Below are 13,543 nucleotides of genomic sequence, written 5' to 3'. Positions count from 1 at the left end.
TGGTGTTTAAACCCAGATTAATCGTTTTCTTTATGCGCGAGCGGATTGGGGCTGATAAGGGGTTTTTAGAGCGTTGTTTCTCCCAATACGACAGAGAGGAGGGGCCAAATTTAGTCTTAAAGGAATTAACTGATATGGCCCTCCTACCTTATATCCTTTTACAAGTGAAAAAATGGCCACCGTCACTTGAGAGTAAATAATTTAGAAGCTTTCTTAGAAACCGTGTTACAGGTGGGTTTAGAAGTCTGTGGCATTTGCCGTTATTGAACACCCTCCCTCCTTTGTCCAACAAGTATTTATGGAGTGTGCCTTACTGACGCTGTCCTAAGCGTTGGCGGTGACAGCAGTGAACAAAGGAGACAGGTCTGAACAGAGTGAGATCTCAAACAAACACGTGTTCCTATAGTTTTGAGATTATGATTAGAAGTGCTCTGAAGGAGTGCCAAGTGTGTGCAAGGAGGACCTCATTTCGTCTGCAGATTCTCCCGGGACTGTCAGGCGGGGGAGTTAACAGGGATGAGATTGTGGGAAAGAGATTAGATTGGAAGGAGTTGGTCTCATCTAATCAATTGGAAAAGAAGACTGTTGTGACTGAACGGCAGACCCAGATGGAAGTGGGACCACCTCCAACCCCTCCAGCTCACTCCCTGAGGGCTTCTAACTGCAATAATGTGCCCACCCCTAGGACCTTCAGTCTACTGATCCAGCCACCTTTCCAGGATCCCGAACTCCAGAGCCTCCCTTATTCCTTCTCTCCCTAGCCAGCTTAAGTTCATTGCCAATCATTATCATCATTTCTTTGCAAAATTCGAACATGGACTGAGAATTAGTTAAGATTGAAGTATTATTGTTAGTTTGTTATAGGTGATAAAGGCATTTTGATTATGGTTTTTAGAAGTCCTCACTTCAGGGACGCCTGGGTGGCTCAGTTGGTTAAACAACCGCCTTCCGTTCAGGTCGTGATCCCAGTGTGGTGGGATGGAGTCCCTGCATTGGGCTCCTTGCTCCATGGGGAGCCTGCTTCTCCCTCTCCCTCTGCCTTTGCCTGCCACTCCGCCTCTCTGTGCTCTCGCTCTCTCTCTCACTCTAACAAATAAAATCTTGGAAAAAAAAAAAAAAGTCCTCACTTTAAAAAAAAAAAGGACTGGGGCGCCTGGGTGGCTCAGTGGGTTGGGCCGCTGCCTTCGGCTGGGGTCATGATCTCGGGGTTCTGGGATCGAGTTCCTCGTCGGGCTCTCTGCCTGCCTCTCTGCCTACTTGTGATCTCTGTCTGTCAAATAAATAAATAAAATCTTTAAAAAAAAAAAAAGGACTTATGAGAGATATGTCTCAAAGTATTTATGGGTGAACTGGTAGGATGTCTGGGGTTTGCTTTCAAATTCTTGAAGGGTGCCTGGCTGGCTCAATTGATGGAACATATGACTCTGGATCTCAAGGTTGTATGTTTGAGCCTCATGTTGGCTGTAGAAATTACTTTAAAATAAAAACTTTTTAAAAAGTTCTTTTTTTGTTGTTTATTTATTTATTTATTTATTTGACAGAGATCACTAGTAGGCAGAGTAGGTAGTCTGCCTGCTTGTGTGCTCGCTTTCTGTCTCTGACAAATAAATTAATTAATTAAAAAAAAAAGTTGCCCACTCCACCCACTGAGCCAGCCAGGTACCCCAGGAAGATGTCAAAAAATTTTTAAAGATTTTATTTATTTGACAGAGAGAGAGCACAAGCAGGGGGAGTGGCAGGCAGAGGGAAAGGGAGAAGCAGGCTCCCCAGGGAGCAGGGAGCCCAATGTGGGGCTCCATCCCAGGACCCTGGAATCATGACCTGAGCCGAAGGCAGAGGCTTAACTAACTGAGCTACTTAGGTGCCCCAAAGATGCCAATTTTAAGACATGGATCAATAAATATTTCTGAAACATCTAATTCCCAGAGTCCCTTGGCAAATGTGATATGGAGGAAAGAGCTTTGGAGTCAGGTATGGCTCCTCCTCCCACTAGCATCATTAGATATGTGGCCTCGAGATTGAGTAACCTCTGGTTATGAGATTAAATGGGATAATGTCTATGAAAATGATTGGTACGTAGTTCTTGGTAAGTGCTAGTTTTCTTCCCAAGCATTCTCGCATAGGTTGTAGAGGCAGTGATGCACCATCCAGGGCTGCCTTTAGGAATGAACTAAATATATCCTACAGTCATTGGGAGTACCACCAGCAAGAAGCCCTCAGCTGTCAGTTCCTTTAGGAGTTCCTTGAATGAAAGGAGCTATTTGCCTTCCCCAAGGCACCTGTATCCAGGGACTAATCAAGATAGTGATACAGGGACGCCTGGGTGGCTCAGTCATTGAGCGTCTGCCTTAGGCTTGGGTCATGATCCCAGGGTCCTGGGATTGAGCCCCACATTCGGCTCTCTGCTCGGCAGGGAGCCTGCTTCCCCCCACCCTCTGCCTACTTGTGATCTCTCTCTCTGTCAAATAAATAAATAAAATCTTAAAAAAAAAAAAAAAAGGCGATAATATAAAAGGCCCAGCCTCCTTGCCCCAATTTAGGACAATGCTGAAGGGCCATCCAGCTTTGAAGTTTCCTTTGGGGTTCCCTGGGGCCAACCTTGAGAGTTCATCACAGTCCACCTTCTTCCCCTGCCCTATCATGCTTCCTTCCCCTCCTTTTCATGGTGTTGATTCAAAGTGCCCTTTCCCAGACCCTCTGGCATGCTAATCTCACTCCAGGTCAGTTTATTCATTTTGTTTATCCCAGGGAAGCTGAGAGCTCTGCTGATAGCTCCAGCTACCAGACTGTCTTTGTTGTCTGTGTGGGTTTTTTATTTTATTTTATTTTATTTATTTATTTGAGAGAGAGAAAGAGTGAGAGAGAGCGAGCACAAAGGGGGTGATATCAGAGGGAGAAGCAGACTCCCCCCTGAGCAGGGAGCCCAGTGTGGTACTTAATCCCAGGACTCCGGGATCATGACCTGAGCCAAAGGCAGTTGCTCAACCAACTGAGCCACCCAGGCCCCCAGGGGTTTTTTAAAATTCACTTTCTCTAGTAATCTCTACACCTAGTGTAGGGCTCCAACTCACGATCCCTGAGATCAAGAGTTCCATGCTCTTCTAACTGAGCCAGCCAGGTGCCCCTGTGTGTGTGTGGTTTTTTCAATGTGAGAATATACAAAAATTTCTGCTGTAAGTTTTTTATGCTACGTAGGGCCTCTTAAGAATGAGTGAAACAGGGCGCCTGGGTGGCTCAGCGGGTTAAAGCCTCTGCCTTCAGCTCAGGTCATGATCCCAGGGTCCTGGGATCGAGCCCCACATCGGGCTCTCTGCTCAGCAGGGAACCTGCTTCCCTTCCTCTCTCTCTCCCTGCCTCTTACCTGCTTGTGATCTCTGTCAAATAAATAAATAAAATCTTTAAAAAAAAAGAATGAGTGAAACATACTATGTTTGCTAGTATAATTATTTCATGAAGTACAAAAATGTGCCATGCAGCTAAATTTACATTTCTAGTGGAAATTTAATTTCTGTAAAACATGACAATAGGTTTTTAAGTGGGTACACATTTGTCAAACATTATGATTTCTTATGGGCTTTTTATTGATGTGTAACTTACACAATATAAAAATCACCCTTTAATAGGGTGGTTTTTAGTATACTCATGGGGTTATGCAGTCATCATCACTATCTAATTCCAGAACATTTCATCTCTCCATAAAGAAACCCCATAGTTGGGGCACCTGGGTGGCTCAGTGGGTTGGGGCCTCTGCCTTCGGCTCAGGTCATGATCCCAGGGTCCTGGGATCGAGCCCCACATCGGGCTCTCTGCTCGGTAGGGACCTGCTTCCTCCTCTCTCTCTGCCTACTTATGATCTCTCTCTCTGTCAAATAAATAAATAAAATCTTAAAAAAGAAAAAAAAAAGAAACCCCATAGTTATTAGCAGTGATTCCCTGATCCTTCCTTCCCTCAGTCCCTGGTAACCACTAATTTTTTTTGGTACTATGGATTTGTCTATTCTGGACATTTCATATAAACAGAGTCATACAGTACATGGCTTTTTAAAAAAAGTTTTATTTTTAAGTAATCTCTACACCCAACATGGGGCTTGAACCTACAACAGTGAGATCAAGAGTCACATGGTCCACCAACTGAGCCTGCCAGGTGCCTCTAATATGTGGCTTTTTGTGCTTGGCTTCTTTCACTTCCCATAATGCTTTCAAGGTTCATTCATGATGTAGCATGTATTAGTACTTCATTGTTATTTATGGCTGAATGATACTCCATTGTACCGATGGATATACCTTATTTTGGTTTTCCATCCATCCATTGATGGACATTTGTGTTTACATTTTTTGGCTATTATGAATAATGCTGTTATGGATATTTATGTACCAATTTTTTTGTGTGGACATATGTTTTCAGGTCTCTTAGGTATATATCAAGGAGTAAAATTTGAGTCATCTGGTAACTCTATGTTTAACACTTTGAGGAACTTTTCCAGTGTGGCTGTACCATTTTATAATCCTACTGGCAGTGTAAGGATTCTAATCTCTTTATGATCTTGTCAACGCTGATTTTTTTTTAAATTTCTTTAAAACTATCCCTCTTTTTTTTAAATTTTTACTTTTTTATTAACATATATGTATTATTTGTCCCAGGGGTACAGGTCTGTGACTCGTCAGGCTTACACACTTCACAGCACTCACCTTAGCACATACCCTCCCCAATGTTTATAACCCCACCAACCTCTCCCTACGCCCCTCCCCCTGGCAACCCTCAGTTTGTTTTGTGAGATTAAGAGTCTCTTATGGTTTGTCTCCCTCCTGATCCTATCTTGTTTCATTTTTTTCCTTCCCTACCCCACAAACCCCCCACGTTGCCTCTCAAATTCCTCGTATCAGGGAGATCCTATGATAATTGTCTTTCTCTAATTGACTTATTTCGCTCAGCATAATACCCTCTAGTTCCATCCACATCATTGCAAATGGCAAGATTTCATTTCTTTTGACGAATGCATAGTATTCCTATAAATATATACCACATCTTCTTTATCCATTCATCTGTTGATGGACATCTAAGTTCTTTCCATAGCTTGGCTATTGTGGACATTGCTGCTATAAACATTTGGGTGCACGTGCCCCTTTGGATCACTACATTTGTATTTTTAGGGTAAATACCCAGTAGTGCGATTGCTGGGTTGTAGGGTAGCTCTATTTTCAACTTTTTGAGGAACCTCCATACTGTTTTCCAGAGTGGTTGCACCAGCTTGCATTCCCACCAACAGTGTAGGAGGGTTCCCCTTTCTCCGCATCCTCGCCAGCATCTGTCATTTCCTGACTTGTTAATTTTAGCCGTTCTGACTGGTGTGCGGTGGTATCTCATTGTGGTTTTGATTTGTATTTCCCTGATGCCGAGTGATGTGGAGCACTTTTTCATGTGTCCTATTCATGGCCATGTGTTGGCCATCTGGATGTCTTCTTTGTAGAAATGTCTGTTCATGTCCTCTGCCCATTTCTTGGTTGGATTATTTTTTCTTTGGGTGTTGAGTTTGATAAGTTCTTTATAGATTTTGGATACTAGCCCTTTATCTGATATGTCATTTGCAAATATCTTCTCCCATTCTGTCAGTTGTTTTTTGGTTTTGTTAGCTGTTTCCTTTGCTGTACAAAAGCTTTTGATCTTGATGAAGTCCCGATAGTTCATTTTTGCCCTTGCTTCCCTTGCCTTCGGCGATGTTTCTAGGAAGAGGTGGCTGCGGCTGAGGTGGAAGAGGTTGCTGCCTGTGTTCTCCTCAAGGATTTTGATGGATTCCTGTCTCACATTGAGGTCTTTTGTCCATTTTGAATCTATTTTTGTGAGTGGCATAAGAAAATGGTCCAGTTTCATTTTTCTGCATGTGGCTGTCCAATTTTCCCAACACCATTTGTTGAAGAGACTTTTTTTTTTTTAAAGATTTTATTTATTTATTTGACAGACAGAGATCACAAGTAGGCAGAGAGGCAGGCAGAGAGAAAGGGGGAAACAGGCTCCCTGCTGAGCAGAGAGCCCCATGCGGGGCTTGATCCCAAGACTCTGGGATCATGACCTGAGCCGAAGGCAGAGGCTTTAACCCACTGAGCCACCCAGGCGCCCCGAGACTGTCTTTTTTCCATTGGACATTCTTTCCTGCTTTGTCAAAGATTAGTTAAACATAGAGTTGAGGGTCTATTCCTGGGCTCTCTATTCTGTTCCATTGATCTATGTCCACACTGATTATTATCTACCTTTTTAAAAAAAAGATTTTATTTATTTGAGAGTGAGATCATGAGCTGGGGGTGGGGAGGGGCAGAGGGAGAGGGAGAAGCAGATTCCCCGCTGAGTGGGGAGTCCGACTCGGGGCTTGATCCCAGAACCCTGAGATCATGATCTGAGCTGAAGGTGTTGGTTAATCGACTGAGCCACTCAGGCTCCCCTGTCTACCGCCCCCCCACTTTTAAAGGTTTATTTATTTACTTATTTATTTGAGAGCAGGAGAAGGAGATTGCTCAGGGGAGGTTGGAGGGGCAGAGGGAAAGAGAGAGAGAATCTCAAGCAGGCTTTCCACTGAGCATGGAGCTGATATGGGGCTCAATGTGGGGCTGGATCTCACGAACCTAAGGTCATAACCTGAGCTGAAATCAAGAGTCGAGGCTTAACTGACCGAGCCACCCAGGTGCCCCTATTGTTCATCTTTTTTACTTTAGCTGTCCTAAGGAATGTGAAGTGGTATCTTATGTGTTTTTTTATTTGCATTTCCCTAATCATAGTGTTGTCAAGCATCTTTTCATGTGCTTATTGACCATTCTTTGGAGACGTTTCTGTTGAGATCCTTTGCCCATTTTACAATTGGGTTGTCTTTTAGTTGAGTTTAGGAGTTCTTTATATATTCATGATATATTGATATATATTTATGATATCCTCAGATACCTGCTTTGCAAATATTTTCTCTAATTCTGTAGATTGTCTTTTTACTTTCTTTTTAAAAAAAGTTTGTTTATTTGAGAGAGAGAGAGAGAGTGAGTGAGAGAGAGAAGGAGCACAAGTCGAGGGAGGATCGGGGGAGGAGCAGAGGGAGAGGGAGAAGCAGACTCCCCGTTGAGCAGGCAGCCCAACGTGGGGCTTAATCCCAGGACTCCAGGATCATGACCTGAGCTGAAGACAGACGCTTAATGACTGAGCCACCCAGGCGCCCCTTCTTTTTACTTTCTTGATGACTTTCTTGGATGAATTTTGTTGAGATCCAATTTATCTGTTTTACCTTTTGTTACTTATGCTTTTGGCGTCATATCTAAGAATCTCTTGCCAAAGCCAAGATCATGAAGACTCATCTCTGTTTCTTGTAATAGTTTTGTGGTTTTCGAACTTATACTTAGGTCAGTGATACATTTGGGGTTTATTTTTATATATAGGTCTGAGGTTGAAGTCCAACTTGTGGAAATCCAGTTTTCCAAGCACCATTTGTTAAGACTATTTCTGCATTGAATGTACTTGACATCCTTGTCAAAAATTCAGTGAACACAAATAAAGGGGTCCCTACCTCTTTTTAATGAGGTATCTTTACCGATGTTTTTAAATTTCATTGTTATATGGCATTTGGAGTTTGTATTTATCCAAGGTTCCCTTAAGTCTATGAGACTTTGTACATTTTCTTTTTACACTAAAAGATTTAAACATGACGGTATGTTTTTCCTTGAGAGAGACTTTTTCAGGTTAATCTGTAACTTAACAGGTATATAAACCAGGAGACTCACCCCTTTTACCTCCCCGGGTCCTTTTGCCTTTATGCCAATAAAATTATCCAAGGCCAAGTTCAAAGGCAATTTTATTACCTAAAAAGTTGCCAATGCTTAAAGTCAATAATATATTATTATTTCTTTATTTTTTATTCTAAAAGTAACAAAATCATGTTCTAGAACATTCTGACAATAGAGATAAAAAGAAAAAATCCATAATTTCACACAAAAACCATTAACATTTTTCATTTCTCTCATTTTATTATTATTTTTTTATTTCTCTCTTTCAGACTTAGTACAGATTCCACTTAAACCAGGGAGTCTGTGAATTGAGATAGTATACTGGATTGAATAGTGTCCTCCCTCATTATGTCTACCTACAACCTATGAATTTGGAAATGAGGTCTTTGCAGATATAATTAAGATGAGGTCATACTGGATTTGAGTGGGCCCTAAATCCATTATGACTGATGTTCTTATAGATAGAGGGAAATTTGGGTACAGAGATGCACAGGGAGAGCATGATGTGATAAGATTGGAGTGATGCAGCTGGAAGTTGAGGACTGGGAGCAACCCTCCGAAACTAGGAAAGGGACCTGGAACAGGTTCTCACCCAGAACTTGCAGAATGAACCAGTCCTGATGACATCTTAATCTCAGACTTCTAGCCTCCAGAATTGTAAGAAAATACGTTTCTATTGTTTAAGCTCCCCTGGATGTGGTATTTTGGCAATCCTAGCAAGCTAATACACCAAGGAAACGAATAGAGATAGGGAAAAAAGTACCATTATTTTCACAATCCCCTAAGTGAAATTTAGCATTTCCATCAATATTTTTGTTTGTTTGGTCGCTGTGTTTGAAAACTTATATCCTGAAAGATAATGTACTGCTTTGGGACTAAGAGATCCTCATTCTTACTGTTGCCCACCAAAGGACAGAAGAATGGCAGCAGGTTAAGAAAAAGAGAGAGAAAAACAAAGTCCTGTTAAAAAATGGTAACAATGGGGCGCCTGGGTAGCAATGGGGCACCTGGGTGGCTCAGTCGTATGCGTCTGCCTTCGGCTCAGGTCATGATCCCAGGGTCCTGGGATCAAGCCCTGCGTCGTTGGGCTCCCTGCTCAGCGGGGAGTCTGCTTCTCCCTCTGCCTCTGTCCCTCCCCACTGCTTGTACACACACACACTCTCTCAAATAAGTACATAAAATTAAAAAAAAAATAATGTGTCCAAGATATATTGCAAAGAAGAACGAAAGCTACCTGTAGCATACACTCTGTATAATCCCATCTATGAAACAAGCTAAAATGGAATACCTGCACACATCTGTAAATACACAGGAAAAGGTCTGGATGAACAGACATCAAACCATTAACAGTCTTTTGGGTTGAGGAGTAGGATTGGGAGGTGAGTGAATGGGAGAGTTTCACTTTTTCTATATGTTCTTCTATGTACAGAAGATTATACAGTAAGGATGTACTCATCATTTTAGAAATTAGAATTTGATTTAAAGATTTTTATTTATTTATTTGACAGAGAGAGAGATCACAAGTAGGCAGAGAGGCAGGCGGGGGTGGGGGGGAGGAGCAGGCTCCCTGCTGAGCAGAGAGCCTGATGCGGGGCTTGATTCCAGGACCCTGAGATCATGACCTGAGCCAAAGGCAGAGGCTTAACCCATTGAGCCACCCAGGCGCCCCTAGAATTTGATTTAAAGACTCAAAATCATTACTCATGGCTATTGGGCCAATCTTGGGACTATTACAACATAATGTATTATTATCTTATATCACCATCTCCCACCTAAGCACTTCTTAGGCATCTATTCTGTGTAGACAGTATCTCACATTTGTATTGAGACCATAACTGTATGGTTTGCATCTGTTTCTTACAACTCTAGAGATAGTATATTGATTAGGATTTTACTGGCTTTGGGTGACAAACCCAATTTAATCTATTTTAAGCAAGACTGAGCATTTGGTAGAACACTATTTCTTAAAATGATTAATGTTCGTTCCACCTTTTGATTTTGTTCATCCTGTTTTACACAGAAAAAACCTGCTCCTCAATGATGACATGTTATTTTTATCAAAAGTTACTTCAATGCATCAATTATTTATAATCTTCTTTTGCTTCTAGTGCTTATAAGATAAAATCAGAATAAACTTATAAATTAAATAACCGTAAACTCAAAACAGTTCACATTGATGAGTGATGTTTGCTAAGCTACAATCACCAATGTTGGAGAAAAGTAGAAAAAAATATGGCCCAGTTTAGGTTCTTTAATTAATCTCCTAGTGTAATTTATTTTCAGTAGTATTAACACATACAGAACATGCCTGTACATATAAGCTTATCACACCAAAAATGCAAAATGATATTAATAGTTTCAAGGTTTGTTTACTTGCTTGGGATAATCAGACTTAATACTTTACAAATCTTTGCCAGAGAATGTGCTCCTAAAGTCAATTTAATGAGATATCTCTTAATATTTTCATAAAAGTGTTTTGTTCCATTATGATTAACTTCGTGTCACTCTAATCTGAATCAAATGTACATATAACAATTATTGCTAGAATTGGTAACAGGAAATCATATCTGGACTTCAAGTTCAATATTGCAGATGTTAGAAAAAAATGTCTTGTTTTAGCCCAGAACTTTGTATTAGATTATTAAAGGAAATAAGTAAACATTCAAATGATTCAGTCACATAACTTTAAAAATGAATGACCATAAAAAAGGTGGGGGGCAACGCCTGGGTGGCTCAGTCACTTACGTATCCAGCTCTTGATTTCAGTTCAGGTCATGATCTCATTATCTTGAGATCGAGCCCCTGCGGAGCCTGCTGAAGATTCTCTCTCTCTCCCTCTCCCTCTGCCCCTACCCCTGCCAAAATAAATAAAAATAAAAATGATTGACCATTATTCAGTTTTCTTTAGAAACTTCAATTTTTTATTGGACTTGGAACATGAAAACCACTGGGAAACTGGCTTTTGCATTGCTTGCCATGATGTCACATAGCCTTCATTTGGCACAAATGCATATTCACGTGTCATGGCAGCCCTTGTCCTCTTCTCATTAGCTTGAGAGAACTAACATATCACCGCGTCTCCTAATGTCATTTTCCTGATGTCAGATGTAAAATAAACTTATTAAATAACAATAAATTTTAATTCTGTTTCAGTCTTTCAGTTACAAAGGGCCTTTTTTTTTTAGGTTTACTTATTTGTACTTTTACTTTTTGAAGATTTTATTTATTTGAGAGAGAGAGAGCATGAGCTGGGGGACAGGCAGATGGTGGAGGCAGACTCCTTGCTGAGCAGGGAGTCTGATATGGGGCTCGATCCCAGAACCCTGGGATCATGACCTGAGCCAAAGGCAGATACTGAACTGACTGAGCCACCCAGGCGTCCCTATTTGTACTTTTTAACCTACACGTTACATCCAATGTGGGGCTTGAATTCACGACCCATGATCAAGAGTTGACTGAGCTAGCCAGGTGCCCCAAGAGCATTTTCTTTATAATTGATGATTCCAGGACTACATGGTTTACTGCTAGAACAGTATTACATTTAAATCATAGCCTAAACAAGAATTCTAATCTTTTGTGATACTCCTCTCAAATATGCATAATGTGACATGATAGATCTTAGTGTGGCAGGTAGAGGATACCTGGGAGCCAAGGTCTTTTTCCTAAGGCTGCTGCCTGTAGGCAGGTTCACCCATGGCCATGGATAGCTTCCCACAGAAATCCTCAACCCTGGGCACCTGGGTGGCTTGGTTGGTCTTGGTCAGTTAAGTGTCTGCCTTTGGCTCAGGTCGTGATCCCAGGGTGCTGGGATTGGGCTTTAGTTTTCTTTTCCCTCTGCCTCTGTCTACTGCTTATGTGTGTGTGTGTGAGTGTGTGCACGTGCATGCCCACTCTCTTTCTTTCTCTCAAATAAATAAATAAAATCTTATAAAAAAGAAATCCTCAACCCAGTTCACTGGAATGATCTTTGAAAAGATTAATCTGATCATGTCACCTCTTTTCTTAAAGACTTCAAGGATTCCTCCCTCCATCAGGATTCAGTCTAAGCTCCTTAACAAAGTTTGCCTTTCCAGTGTCCCCTCAGGCAGAATTAACTCCTTCCCTATTTCAGAAGGAAATCTTGGTTTTACATTTGTAAAGCCCAAGGTCTTTTTTCCAAATGTCAAAGGCAAATTCAGGCTTTTGTATTTAGAGCTACACAAAGAAACATGGAAGCTTTGAAGTATGTGTGTGTGTGTGTGTGTGTGTGTGTGTGTGTGTGTGTGTGTTTAAATGGGCATGGGGTAGGGGAAAAGAGTTGCCTTCAGAATTTCCATATCAATTTCTTTTTTTTTTTTTTAAGATTTATTTATTTATTTGACAGAGAGAGAGACAGCGAGAGAGGGGACACAAGCAGGAGGAGTGGGAGAGGCAGAAGCAGGCTTCCCACCTAGCAGGGAGCCCCGGGATCATGATCTCAGTGAAAGTCAGACGCCCAATGACTGAGCCACCCAAGCGCCCCTCCATATCAGTTTCTTAGGGCTGGAGTTATTGGGCTTCTGAGAAACTAAAACTTTGGTAAACACTTTGGGCACCTACCCTTATGTTGATCAAATGCCTGCCTAAACATTGAGAGGGGAGCTTAACGTTTGTATAATGCTTCAGCGCAGGCCCTTTCCAACTTGAATACCTAGAGACAAGGTGTTTCAAGACCTTCCTGGATCCCTTTGTCTCCTCACCCCCTTTTCTCCTGCACTCTTATACTTTCATTCTTCTTCCAGGAAATACTGGTCATGTTCCATTGAACTGATTTCATGACTTAATGTTTTTAAAAATACTATGGTAGGGGCGCCTGGATGGCTCAGTGGCTTAAAGCTCCTGCCTTCAGCTCAGGTCATGATCCCAGGGTCCTGGGATCCAGCCCGTTTGGGATCGAACCCTGCATAGGGCTCTCTGCTCAGCAGGGAGCCTGCTTCTTCCTCTCTCTCTGCCTGCCTCTCTGCCTACTTGTGATCTCTCTCTCCATCAAATAAATAAATAAAATAAAATCTAAAAAAATAATAAAAATAAAAATACTATGGTAGGTTAATCTTCCTGCTAATAAAGACGATATACATAAAAATGCCTAGTTCGCAAAGTGTGATCAGTAAATGTGAGCCTTCTTCCTTCTTTTCCTTGGGCAGCCAAACTTAACCTTAGCTATATTTTATTTATTGTGTTTCTATGACAGCTGTATGTGTAATCCTTACGTGTGTAATGTTTATATGTAGAGATGCTTGTAATTTTTGTAATTAAGTGAACTAAGGACTAATTAGTTTGGGCTTCTGAATATCAATGCTGATTTGATCTGGGCTAACGACAAGCAGTTAGTCACCTTTGACTATTCACCAAGGAATTTATATGATTTATATGATTCTGGGACATATTTAAACTGCAACAAACTAATGAACAGTCCAAGAAGTAAACCTTTTTAAAGGATTATTATACATTGCTAATGTGAGAATATGATGTTACATTTACATAAAACATTATACTTTTCCATGTACTTTATTATTTTTTTTTTTTTAGGTAGGCTCCACACCACACATGGGGCTTGAACTCAGGACAGCGAGATCAGGAATCACATGCTCCACTGACTGAGCCAGCCAGGCACCCTTCCATGTACTTTCACATATACTATTTTATTGGCCTCCCAAGATAACTCACGTGCTGTTAAAAAGGAAGATACTACTGCCATTTTGCATGTGATAAAATTGGGTGGGGAACAGAGGACTACACTTGTGTTCTCCACCCTGGCTGTAAATTAGAA

Source organism: Enhydra lutris, unplaced genomic scaffold, assembly GCF_002288905.1.
Source record: "Enhydra lutris kenyoni isolate GAN:26980312 unplaced genomic scaffold, ASM228890v2 scaffoldscaffold27, whole genome shotgun sequence".
In the NCBI taxonomy this organism is placed as follows: Eukaryota; Metazoa; Chordata; class Mammalia; order Carnivora; family Mustelidae; genus Enhydra; species Enhydra lutris.
The sequence above is the reverse complement of the archived record's forward strand: the minus strand, read 5'-3'. Positions refer to the sequence as shown.